The sequence below is a fragment of the Chiloscyllium punctatum genome, chromosome 36, assembly GCF_047496795.1.
Source record: "Chiloscyllium punctatum isolate Juve2018m chromosome 36, sChiPun1.3, whole genome shotgun sequence".
In the NCBI taxonomy this organism is placed as follows: Eukaryota; Metazoa; Chordata; class Chondrichthyes; order Orectolobiformes; family Hemiscylliidae; genus Chiloscyllium; species Chiloscyllium punctatum.
Genome location: NC_092774.1, coordinates 14,971,525 through 14,984,811, shown reverse-complemented (window position 1 = coordinate 14,984,811; position 13,287 = coordinate 14,971,525). Strand labels below are relative to the sequence as shown.

Genomic DNA, 13,287 nt, shown 5'->3' with positions numbered 1-13,287 from the left:
GGTGGCTTTGCAGGTGGAGGGAGTGGGTGAAGGTCTTGCCGCACTTGGGGGCAGGGGAATGGCCTCTTCCCCCGTGTGGACCCGCCAGTGCCTCAACAGGTTGGACGAATTGTTGAAGGCCTTCCCGCACTCAGGGCAGCTGAAAGGCCTCTCCCCCGTGTGGACCCGTCGGTGCCTCAGCAGGGACGGTGAACTGTTGAAGGCCTTCCCCCACTCGGGGCAGGGGAATGGTCCCTCCCCCGTGTGGACCCATCGGTGCCTCAGCAGGGAAGAGGAATCGCTGAAGGCCTTCCCACATTCGGGGCAGCTGAAAGGCCTCTCCCCCGTGTGGATCTTGCTGGTGGGTCAGCAGTGCAGAGGCCTGGGTAAAGCCTTTTCTGCACTTGGGGCAACTGAAGGGTCTTTCCCCCCCCCCCCAGTGTGGCTACGCTGATGAGTCTCCAGGGCAAATGGGACACGAAAGCCTTTCCCACAGTTGGCACACTTCCACGGTTTCTCCAAAGAGTGGCATTCCTCTGGTTTCTCCATGGCCAAAACTTCAGTGACATACAAACGTGTGTACAGGCCCTCTCTGCCGTGAATTCCTCTTTCCAGGCCGTATAGTTGTTACACGCTCCACACACACACACACACACACTGCACTGCAATGGTAGGGTCTCTCATCCCAGTCCCACTGATACTGAAAATATACTTAAATGGGACCCAAAAACCTTTGCTCCTTCTCACAGAATCATAGTTGAAAATTGTTGCCTGTCCCGATGGATTGAGTGACTGTCAAGACATTGATGTCAAAGTGAGAACTGCAGACGCTGGAGAGTCAATGTTTCCGGTATAAGGCTTTCATCTGTTGGTTTCAAAGCTTCCTCCTTCAGATCTTCAAATATTCTGCAAAAACAGATTACAAAAGTCCTCACTGTCAGCGCAGGGTAGAAATTCTGAACAAGCAATTCAACTTTCTGCGGAATATGCTTTTCTTTTGTTGTTCCACAAAATTGAAAGCACCATCCCACTCTCTCTCCCCCTCTGTTCTCACTCCACTCTAACTAATCCTCCTGCATGTTCTGATTCAGGATTGTACAGAAACAGAAGAGCATTTTGGATAACTCTGCCTGAAAGTTAATATCACAGAATCATAGCTGAAAATCGTTGCAGTCCCAACGAATTGAGTGACTCAGGCAGTGACCACTACAGACATTGGAGAGTCAGTGCTGAAAAGTGTAGCGCTGGAAAAGCACAGGAGGTCAGGCAGCATCCGAGGTGCAGAAGAGTCAACGTTTTGGGCGTAGGCCTTTCATCTGTTGATTTTGAAACTTCAGTCTTCAGATCTTCAAGTACTCTGATAAAAAGAGATCACAAAAGTCCTCCCTGTCAGTGCAGGGTAGAAATTCAGAACAAGCGATTCAGCGGAATGTTCTTTTGTTATTCCATGAAATTGAAAGCACCACTCCGCTCTCACTCATTCTCCTGAAGGTGTTGATTCAGGATCTTATAGGGACAGAAAAGCAAAAATATCACTACTCTGAATTTTGAATACCTCCATCTGAAAGTTAATATCTTTCACAGCATTCGGATACTGCCGAGAGAGTGAGCAGGTCAGATTTTGGGAAACAAAATAAACTGTCACTTCAGGGTGAGCCTGCAATGCAGCTTCTTGAGGAACAACTTTAGCATGAAATGGTTAACGTACATGGGAAGTTGGGGGAAAGGCACCATCAAGACATTACTTCCCTGGGCACGATGGGTAACTTAGCACGGTCAATCCATTCTCACCTGGACAAAGTTGAACAAGCCTGGTTGTTAAGTCTTTCATCGTTTAGTACAGGTTTCAGGTATTAATAATATGTAAATCCCAGAACTTGGTGTCAGCCATCTTCTCAAGATAAATTAAGGTTTTATAACAAAAAGTGACATCTCAGCTCAGAAAATGCATTAAAGGATTGAGGCCAGAGTCTGTCTGTATCCCAATCTTGAGTCAAACTGGTTCCACTTCCAAAGTGGAATTTACAAAATATTATGTGTACCGACTGCTTGCAGATTTTGCGCAAAAATGCACAACAAAATGTATCTGCAAACACGATTCTGCAAATACACATTCAACCCCTATTGGACATGTGTGCGCATGCGTGCGTGAGGGAGAGAAAATGTCTGTATTGGTGCTGTATATATCTACGTCTATTTGGTAACAGATGCTTCACTTCTGTTGGTGTAAATATTGTTGTAAATCATAGCTGGGTGCAAATGGTTAGATGTAAGGGAGAGATAATTCGTCAAGTAGAGCAGTCTTAAAATCCTGGGAGACCCCTATTTCTGCTTTGCTTCCTAATGAACAAACATTAAGCCTGAGCACTGATATGTTTTTAATTTTGTTTCATTTTTCTTGTTTGATTCCATGCTATGATTACGGTCTGTGCCTGGTCGGTTGACAGGCTGGGGGATTGTGGGTTGGGGCTTGATTGACTGAACGTTTTATTGTTCCAGAAGGTGTAAAGGTGGGGTCAAAGCTTCAGCAGAAATTCAGCAGAGCTGAGAACAGACCAACATCTTACTCTGTGGGAACAGGCAGATCAGAGGACAGAGAAATCAGGATCTGAAACCCGAGCTGACTCCAGACTACCCTGTGATCAGTGCTTTGATTAGCAGTGCCAACTCTCTGCCTTTACCGAGCTTCCCATTTGACTATCCCCTCGATATTCAGGATCCAATCCTTGTCATCCTGAAACCATGTCTCTGTAAGGAGTCTCAGATCATAATTATTCACTTCAGTGTGTGCAGTCAATTCATTCACTTTAGTTACAATGCAGCACACAATCAGACAACGTTTTTAGTTTCAACTTTTGTGCTCTTTAGAATCCAGTTTTGATCGCTGAAATATTTACTCTCCTCGTCCCTTTCTATCATTCTCTGATGCTCATCTTCCACATCACGACATTGCTCACTGGCCTCGATTTGGATTGGCCAGTCATTCACTATGATCATGGCTGATCTATTCATCATCTGAGATCCTCCTCCTTGCATTCAAAGCAGCTTTCAAAGATGTTTTGCCCTTACAGGAAGCAGAAGAAGTTACAATGAAAGCTTTCATTTGTGAGGCAGCAACTGAGTGAGTGAGTACGTCTTGGGAAGTGGGAATTCATTGCACTGTGGGGATGAAACCCTACCTTGTCCAGTCATTTCTGCTGGTGGATGAGACTAGGCCTTAAGATTAGGGGAAGAGTAGATTTAGGACAGAGATGAGGAGGAACTACTTTTCCTGGAGAGTAGTGAATCTACAGAATTTTCTGCCTAAGGAAGCAGTAGATACAGCTTCATTAAGTATATTCAAGACACAGTTGGATGGGTTTTTGCATGGTAGGGGAATGAAGGGTAGTTGGGACAATGCAGCGAGGAGGAGCTGAGACAATGGATAGATCAGCCATGATCTTAAGGCATGGTGGAGCAGGCTGGATGGGCCAAATGGCCTCCTCCTGCTTCTATTACTATGAAACTATAACCCTGCATTTCCCATGGCTAACCCACCTAACCTGCACATCCCTGGACACTATGGGCAATTTAACATGGCCAATCCAAATCAAGGCCAGCGAGCAATGTAGAAAATGAGCATTAGAGAACGATAGAAAGGGGCAAGGAGAGTAAATATTTCAGCGATCAAAACTGGATTCTAAAGAGCACGAAAGTTGAAACGAAAAATGTTGTCTGATTGTGTGCTGCATTGTAACAAAAGTGAGCGAATTGACTGCACACATTGAAGAGAATAATTATGATCTGAGACTCCTTACAGAGACATGCTGGATTTCTGCTGAAGCTTTAACACCCCCCCCCCCCTTTACACCTTCCAGAACAATAAAATATTCAGTCAATCAAGCCCCAACCCACAATCTCCCAGCCTGTCAACTGACCAGACACAGAGCGTAGACATAGCAGGGAATTAATCAAGAAAAATGAAACCAAATATTAAATTAATTGTTGCTCATGTTTAAATGTGAACGAGGAAGTAAACCAGAAATAGGGGTCTCCCAGGATTCTTATAGTGCCCAACTTGAGGAATTCTCTTTCCCTTACATCTAACTATTATTACCCAGCTATGATTTACAACAATATTTACACCAACAGAAATAAAGCATCTGTTATCAAATAGACAGAGATATACAGCACGGAAATAATCGTTTTCACTGTCTCATGCATGTAAGCACACACAAGTCCTTGGGGGTGAATTTGCATTTGCAGAATTATATTTTCAGATGCATTCTATTTTGCTCAAAAACACACAATCTGCAAGCAGTCAGAACATGTAGTATTTTATAAATTCATACTTTGGAAATGGAACCAGTGTGATTCAAGATTGGGATACTGACAGACTCTGACCTCACACCTTTAACACATTGTCTGAGCTGAGACAAGATTAGATTCCCTCCAGTATGGAAACAGCTCCTTTGGCCCAACAAGTCCACACCGACTCTCCGAAGAGCAACCCACCCAGATCCATTCCCCATATTTACCCCTGATGAATGCACCTCACACTACGGACAATATAGCATAGCCAATTCACCTAACTTGCACATTTTTGGATTGAGAGGGGAAACTGGAGCACGGGGAGGAAACCCTTGCAGACACAGGGAGAATGTGCAAACTCCACACAGGCATTCGTCCGAGACGGGACTCGAACCCAGGTCCCTGACGCTGTGAGGCAGCAGTGCGAAACAACGAGCCAGTATCCTGCCCAGAGGTTACCTTTTGTGATAAAACCTTAAGTAATCTCAAGATTTCCATATGAATAATACCTGCAGCCCATTGTAAAAGATGAGAGAGGTAACAATCCAGGTTTGTTCAATATGTCATTTCAGTGGCAGGACACGGTCATGTCTTTCCCTTTGGTCCAATTCATCTGATCAGATATCCTAAACTAATTTAGTCTCATTTGTCTGCATGTGCCCCATATCCCTCCGAACCCTTCCTATTCATATCCCCATCCAGATGCTTTTTAAATGTTGTAATTGTACCAACCACCACCACTCCCTCTGGCAGCTCGTTCCATACATGCACCACTCTCTGTGTGAAGTTGCCCCTCAGGTCCCTTTGAAATCATTCCCCTTTCACCTCAAACATATGCCCTCGAGCTTTGGACTCCCTTACCCTGGGGAAAAGACCTTGGGTATTCACCATATCCATGCCTCTTCCAAACGTTTATCAGGTCACCCCTCAGACTCTGATGCTTCAGGTGAGGATCTAAAATTTGAATTTAGGGTATTGTCAGACTCAACAAGTATATGTAGGTTTTTACTAACCACAAAATGGCTTTTCAATTTAAAATAATACAACAAAATGGCTGAGAATAATGATTGAACTCTGTGAACTTGTCCTGCTGTTTTGCAGAATTAAGCTACAATCCAAAGATAAGAGGACAATGGAGTTTGTTTAAAATGAACACGGACACATTAATTGACCATTTGAACTAACCTTGAGCTGCTACCATGGCATGATGATTTATGTAATTAAGACCCCTTCCCCAGGAAATATCATTGGATTAACCTGCTCTAAATCATGTCACCTTATTACATTTGATTGGTCTTTTCTTGTAATTAAGGCTGTACTGTCTCTTAAAAAAACCTAAATAAATAACGTGTCATTTTCAAATGTAATTGCACAACTTCACCATGGAACACAGAAGCTTTAATCACTGTGTTGCTGGACAGAATTGGGTCAAGCTGCCTTATTAAACTGATAACCTTGCTTTGTACAGACTGCATTTCATTGATTCTTTAGACCAATTGCGAACCGAAAGGACCCTTAAGAGGGGTCTAGATCTTCACTCTGGATAGTTTGACCTGGCCAATTAACCCTAACCTGCACATTCCTGGGAACTATAGGTAATTTAGCATGGCCAATCCATGCTAAGCTGCGCATCCCTGGACACTATGTGTAATTTAGCACAGCCAATTCACACAAACTTGCACCTCCCTGGGCACTGTGAGGACTTTAGCATGGTCAATCCAACCTAACCTGGACAAAGTTTAAAAAAAATCACACACACCCAGGTTATTGTCCAACAGGTTTATTTGGAAGGACCAGCATTTGGAGTGCTGCTCCTTCATCAGGTGGTTGTGGAGAATAAGATCATAAGGCACAGAATTTATAGAAAAACATTACGGTGTCCTGCCACTGAAATGATATATTGAACAAACCTGGATTGTTAAGCCTTTCATATTTCAGAATGGGTTGCAGGTATCATTAATATGTAAATCCCAGAACTTCCTGTCAGACACTTTCTTGAAATAACTTCAGGTTTTATAACAAAAGGTGTCATCTCAGCTTAGACAATGCATTAAAGGTGTGAGGTCAGAGTCTGTCTGTACCCCAATCTTGAATCAGACTGGTTCTATTTCCCAAGTGGAATTTACAAAATATTACTGGATTGACTGCCTGTGTGAACTGCCGAGTCTCATCCACCAGCTGAAATAACTGGATAGGGTAGGGCTTCATCCCCACAGTGCAATGAATTCCCATTTTCCACCAAAATCGCAGATGTACTCCCTTTACTCAGTTGCTCTCTCACAAATGCAAGATTTCATTGTATTCTTCTGCTCCCAGTAAGGGCAAAACATCTTCGAAAGCTGCTCTGAAACTCTAGTCTTCACAACCACACTTCTGCTTTCACCAAAGACGATTAAGAGTCATACAGCATGGAAACAGACCCTTTGGTCCAACTTGTCCGTGATGACCAGATATCCAAAATTAATCTAATCCCGTTTGCCAGCATGTGACCCACACGGCTCCAAACCATCCCGATTCATGTACCCAGCCAGATGCATTTTAAATATAATCGTACCAGCCTCCACCAATTCCTCTGGCAGCTCGTTCCACGCATGTACAACTGTCTATGTGAAAAAGTTGTCCTTCATGTCTCTTTTAAATCATTCCCCTCTCACCTCAAACATATGTCCTCTAGCTTTGGACTCCCCAACCCTGGGGAAATTCCTGATGAAGGGCTTTTGCCCAAAACGTCGATTTTCCTGCCCCTCGGATGCTGCCTGACCTACTGTGCTTTTCCAGCACCACTCTGATCTAAATTCTGGTTTCCAGCATCTGCAGTCCTCCCTTTTGCCTAGGTTGAACCCTCTACCTGTCTACATCTATCCCCACTTCACCAACCAGCACACCCTTTATCTGCATCGCCCCCTGCACCCATCCCCAATCCTGAATAAGGGTTACACCCGAAACGTTGACTTCTCCACCTCCTGATACTGCCCGGCTTGTTGTGTTCTTCCAGCCTCCTACCTGTGTATCTTGCCAATTGAGACACAGACCTGGAGCAACGTTTCCAGAGTCTGTCCCCATCCCGACACACTCCCTTTCCTTTTAGTTGCTGCAAGACAACAACTGAATCCCAGAATGAAAAAATAAATGGAAAAGGTGGCAAGAGAAGAGAGCGCCGTACTCACAGATAATGGACAGAGGGAGGAACTTTCAGTCTGGGATGAAGCTCAATGTTCATTCAGACACGAGCAGCAGCAGCTTCAGAAACGCATGGTCCAACTTCCGCATTCAGACAACGGAGTGACTCTGATTGGCAGGAGGACCAACGTCCTTCCGGTCCTCCAGGGCTTCCTATTGGTCAATCAAAAGAAAAAGATCGCGCGCCTTTTTTCACGCAGAGTGACGAGCATGCCCACGAGTTTGCTGACACCGACGAACATGCGCAGTGTGCTCTTTGGGATGTTGGTGTTTCTGACAGATTTTAAGTGTCCAAATGCCAACAGGGAGCCACAATTTTTTTTCCCTTGTGTATCGACATTTTATTGCTTCCGCATTGCATCTGACTCCTCAACTTTTGTATGTCTTTTGTCCTTGTTGGGAGAGAGTGTGCCCCAGTGAGCTGTCACCAGTTACACAGACTGAAGAAACTTTACACTGTTCGCAGTAGAGGGTGACTGTACACGTTTCCTGAGTGTGATCACAGTTTCAATTGTTCATCAGAAACAGGGAGCTAAAAGGACACCAGAACGACAGAGAAGTCGTAGAAATGCGGGGACTGTGCTAACGGATTCCATTCTCTGTCGGTCCATGAGATTTATCAGCTCAGTCACAGGTGGGAGAGGCAGTTCTTCAAAACATTATTACAACATTATTTCCCATTGACAAAAACACATTCACGCTGCCTGATTCCCTTGAACTTGTACAAGTGCCCTGTCATCACATCTTTAATCATAGCTTTGAACATTTTCCCAATGGTATATGTTAAGGTAAATGGTCTGCAGTTTCCTGTTCTCGGTCTCCCATTTTGAAGAAAGGAGTTTTCCAATCTACAGAAACCTTCCCTGAAACTAATGACGTTTGGAAAATTAAAACCAATGCATTAACTATATCACCAGCTAATTTTTCTTTAAGGGTCTAGAATGAAATCCTTTGGACCCCTGGGACTTGTGAGCTTGTAGTTCCAACAGTTTACTCAGTACTACTTCCCTGGTAATTGTAATTGTCTTCAGTTCCTCCTTCCCTTTCAATTCCTGATTTCCAGCTAGTCCTAGGGTGTTACTTGTATCCTCTCTAGTGAAGACAGATTCAAGCTCTTTTTAATTCATCTGCCATCTCTTTATCCTCCGTTATTGAATCCCCAGACTCATTTTTTACAGAACCAACACTTAGCTTTTCTTAAAAAAGTTAACAAAGTGATGAAACTTTCTTCCTGTTTTTATATTTTTGGCTAACTTTCTAACTCTAATTGCTGTGCTCCTGCCTCCATTATTTCTGATGTTTGCCCCAGCTCTCACATCAACCTGTCTGCATGTTCTATAGAACTGACCTTGGTTAAATGTTGCAAAACACACAAGGGCAAATTTTTCATCTCTAGAAAGTCTTAATACTGAACACGATAACATTCACTTTGAAATATTGTTCATTCAAACTTCACAAGCACACCCTCCAGATTCAAAATCCCACAATGACACCCAGTTTTGTTATGATCTTTAATTTTGGAGAGAAATTTGAATATCCAGTGATTAACTGGAAGAACTGTTCACGAGGTTTTCACATTTTTAAACAAAAACAAATCAACTGGATTAATTTAGCAGAATAGCACGTATGGCTTTAAATTGTAAATTTAGTTTTGCTTTGAGTGACAGACCAGGTCCACACCAGATGAGGATCTAATACCGAGATTTAGGCTGTTGTCAAGAGCTTTTATTCATCACAAAATGGCATCTCAATATAAAGTAATAGAACAACATGGCTTCAGGCTAAAAATTAACATTGTGTTTAAAATGGCTAAAAGCTGCATTTCTGCATTCCTGAGTGAACTGAATTACAGATTAAGCAAACAATGCCTTCTTCATTGTATGGACCTAATTAAGCTAGATAGGACATTACTGACCATCCTAGCTAACCTTGAAGCACAGGTATGAGGAGATAATGCGTGTGAAACAACATTATTTCCCAGGAAATATCATTGGGTTAACCTGTAATTTTATTACATTTTATTGGAGTATTCTGTAATTAAGGCTGTACTGTCTCTTAAGAAACATATGAAAATTGATATTTTATTCCACGTTAATCACACAGTTTCTCCAAGGAACACAGAATCTTTTAATATCTGTGTTGCTGGACAAATCTTTGCCCGGCCGTTACAAATTAAAGTGTGAAACCTTGCTGAAGCAGACCATAATCCTAGTGTTCATTTGACCGATCTCGGAACTGAGAGACCCCTGCCGGGGGTTGAGATCTTCAACTCTCACTGTGCTTTTGGTGTGACCCATGATTACAGAGACTTGTGGGAACGGAGAGGATTTTTAACCCCCATTGGGCAGACGAACAGTAATGCTGTTTTGTCCAATCAATCTGGCAGCTATCAAGATGTTCAGCTCATGCTGAGGCAATGGATACAGTCTCCAAAGGAATGAGCAGATGGATGCTGCTGCCAAGCAGGCAGCCTGACACCCCAAACCTCTGGTCCCATTGGGTCCCCAGCAAAACCCCGACAGAGACAATATGGGGAGAGAAATGCCAGGCCTGGGTATAGGACTGAAATCACAGGGTGCGCCCCCTGCTGAGCAGCACAAACTATGGCCTCAAACAGGGTACTCCCTCGATACTCAAACCGAAATGTGGGTGACCCCTGATGGACTACTTTGTGTTCCTTCTTTGCCTCTGCCTTTTTCAATTGATTATGTGCATTATTGTACACACGTGGGCAAGGAGGGAATGGTTAATACTGTATTACAAACCTGGTGTCACCCAGATTTCCAGAAAGCAGATAGGAAAAGAGCTGAAGCATGTTTAATTTGTAAACAAACAAGATGCATGGTTTAAGAGGGATGCCCTAAGGTTGTTAACCACCTCCTTGCCTGGTGGGCCTTTTTACTTGTCTACAACTTGCTTTTAGAGTCATAGAGAAGTACAGCATAGAAACAGACCCTTTGGTCCAACCTGTCCATGCTGACCAGATATCCCAATCCAATCTAGTCCCACCTGCCAGCACCCGGCCCATATCCTTCCAAACCCTTCCTATTCATATACCCATTCAAATGCCGCTTAAATGTTGCAATTGTACCAGCCTCCACCACATCCTCTGGCAGCTCATTCCATACACGTACTACCCTCTGCATGAAAATGTTGCCCCTTAGGTCTCTTTTATATCTTTCCCCTCTCACCCTAAACCTATGCCCTCTAGTTCTGGACTCCCCGACCCCAGGGAAAAGACTTAGTTTATTTATCCTATCCATGCCCCTCATAATTTTGTAAACCTCTATAAGGTCACCCCTCAGCCTCCAACGCTCCAGGGAAAACAGCCCCAGCCTGTTCAGCCTCTCCCCGTAGCTCAGAACCTCCAACCCTGGCAACATCCTTGTAAATCTTTTCTGAACCCTTTCAGGTTTCACAACATCTTTCCGATAGGAAGGAGACCAGAATTGCATCCAACATTCCAACAGTGGCCTACCAATGTCCTGTACAGGCGCAACATGACCTCCCAACTCCTGTACTCAATACTCTGACCAATAAAGGAAAGTATACCAAACGCTGCCTTCACAATCCTATCTACCTGCGACTCCACTTTCAAGGAGCTATGAACCTGCACTCCTCAGTCTCTTTGTTCAGCAATACTCCCTAGGACCTTACCATTAAGTGTATAAGTCCTGCTAAGATTTGCTTTCCCAAAATGCAGGACCTCGCATTTATCGGAATTAAACTCCATCTGCCACTTCTCAGCCCATTGGCCAATCTGGTCCAGGTCCTGTTGTAATCTGAGGGAACCCTCTTCGTTGTCTACTGCACCTCCAATTTTGGTGTCATCTGCAAATTTACTAACCTTACCTCTTGTGCTCACATCCAAATCATTAATGTAAATGACAAAATGTAGAGGGCCCAGCACCGATCCTTGTGGCACTCCACTGGTCACAGGCCTCCAGTCTGAAAAAACAACCCTCCACCACCACCCTCTGTCTTCTACCTTTGAGCCAGTTCTGTATCCAAATGGCTAGTTCTCCCTGTATTCCATGAGATCTAACCTTGCTAATCAGTCTCCCATGGGGAACCCTGTTGAATGCCTTACTGAAGTCCATATAGATCACATCTACAGTTCTGCCCTCATCTATCCTCTTTGTTCCTTCTTCAGAAAAACTCAATCAAGTTTGTGAGACATGATATCCCACGCACAGTGTCATGTTGACTATCCCTAATCAGTCCTTGCCTTTCCAAATACATGTACATCCTGTCCCTCAGGACTCCCTCCAACAACTTGCCCACCAATGACATCAGGCTTACTGGACTCCCACCCTTCTTAAACAGTGGAACCATGTTGGCCAAGCTCCAGTCTTCCGGCACCTCACCTGTGACTATTGATGATAATATCTCAGCAAGAGGCCCAGCAATCACTTCTCCAGCTTCACACGGAGCTCTAGGCTACACCGGATCAGGTCCTGGGGATTTATCCACCTTCATGTTTCAAGACATCCAACACTTCCTCTTCTGTATTTTAGGGTGTAGCTCAGGGTGGATTGGCAGTGCTAACTTACCCATAGTGCCCTGGGATGTGCAAGTTAGGATAGATTAGCCATGGGAAATACAGGGAAAGGGGTGGGAATGGGTGGGATGCTCTTCAGAGGGCCAGTGTGGAATAGATGGGCCGAATGGCCTGCTTCCACATTGTTGAGATTCTATGACCCTCCCCACAAAGGAGCATTTTATCTGCATCTATCCTGTCAAGCCCCTTTCAGAAATCTATTGGTTTCAATAAGATCACTTCTGGTTCAGAGAGGTAGACAGCACAGAAACAGACCCTTCGGTTCAACTCGTCCATGCCGACCAGGATTCCCAAACTAAACTAGTCCCACTTACTTACATTTGGCCCATATCCCTCTAAACCTTTCTATTCATGTACCCATCCAAATGTCGTTTCAATGTTGTAACTGTCCCCGCATCTACCACTTCCTCAGCAAGTTAATTCCATATGCAAACCACCCTGTACCAAAACGTTGTCCCTCAGACTCCTTTTAAATCTCTCTCCCCTCACTTTAAAAAAATATACCTCCTAGTTTTGAGCACCTCTACACTAAGGAAGAGCCCTTTGCTATTCACCTTACCTCCACTCTTCATGATTTTATAAATCTCAATGACATCACCACTCAACCTCCTGCACTTCAGTGAAAAGTGTCCCAGTCTCTCCTTATAACTCAAACCCTCCAGTCCTGGCAATGTCCTGGTAAATCTTTATTAAACCCTCTCTAATAGTATTCTTCCTATTACAGGGCCACCAGAACTGTACTCAGTCCTCTCCAAGTGCCCTCACCAACATCCTGTACAACCTCAACATGATGTCCCAACCCCGATACTCAATGGGGGGTGAACAGTGAAGGCAAGTGTGTTAAACACCTTCTTGACCACCCTGTCTCCCAGTGATGCAGCTATACACCTGAATCCTCCCATGTCTCTGTTCTCCAACAAGACTCAAGGCCCTACCATTACCTGTATAGGTCCACCCTTCCTTGTTTCAGCAAAATGCAACCCCTTGCTTTTATTCATACCTCTCTCATACATATACACACACATACACCCCCCAACACTCTCACAGGCTTATACTCTTTACCAAGCATGCACACAAACTCACATGCACACACACAAGTAACTCTAAGAAGTGAATTTGAATTGGCAGAATTATGTTTGCAGATACATTCTACTTTGCTCAAAATGTGCAGAAACTGCAGGCAGTCAATCTGTGTAATATTTTATAAATTCCTACTTTGGAAATAGAACCAGTCTGATCCAAGATTGGGGTATGACAGGCTCGAACCTCACACCTTT

At 44.0% G+C, this 13,287-nt stretch overlaps 1 long non-coding RNA gene across 1 annotated transcript; it reads right to left on the bottom strand.

Moving 5' to 3' along the window:
* Positions 1–6: 6 nt before the first annotated feature.
* Positions 7–7,419, bottom strand: LOC140460803 (uncharacterized). The gene is made up of 3 exons (XR_011954340.1): positions 7,273–7,419; positions 5,095–5,223; positions 7–885 (listed from the first exon to the last, which is right to left on the bottom strand). It is a non-coding gene; the product is annotated as an uncharacterized lncRNA (long non-coding RNA).
* Positions 7,420–13,287: the final 5,868 nt, after the last annotated feature.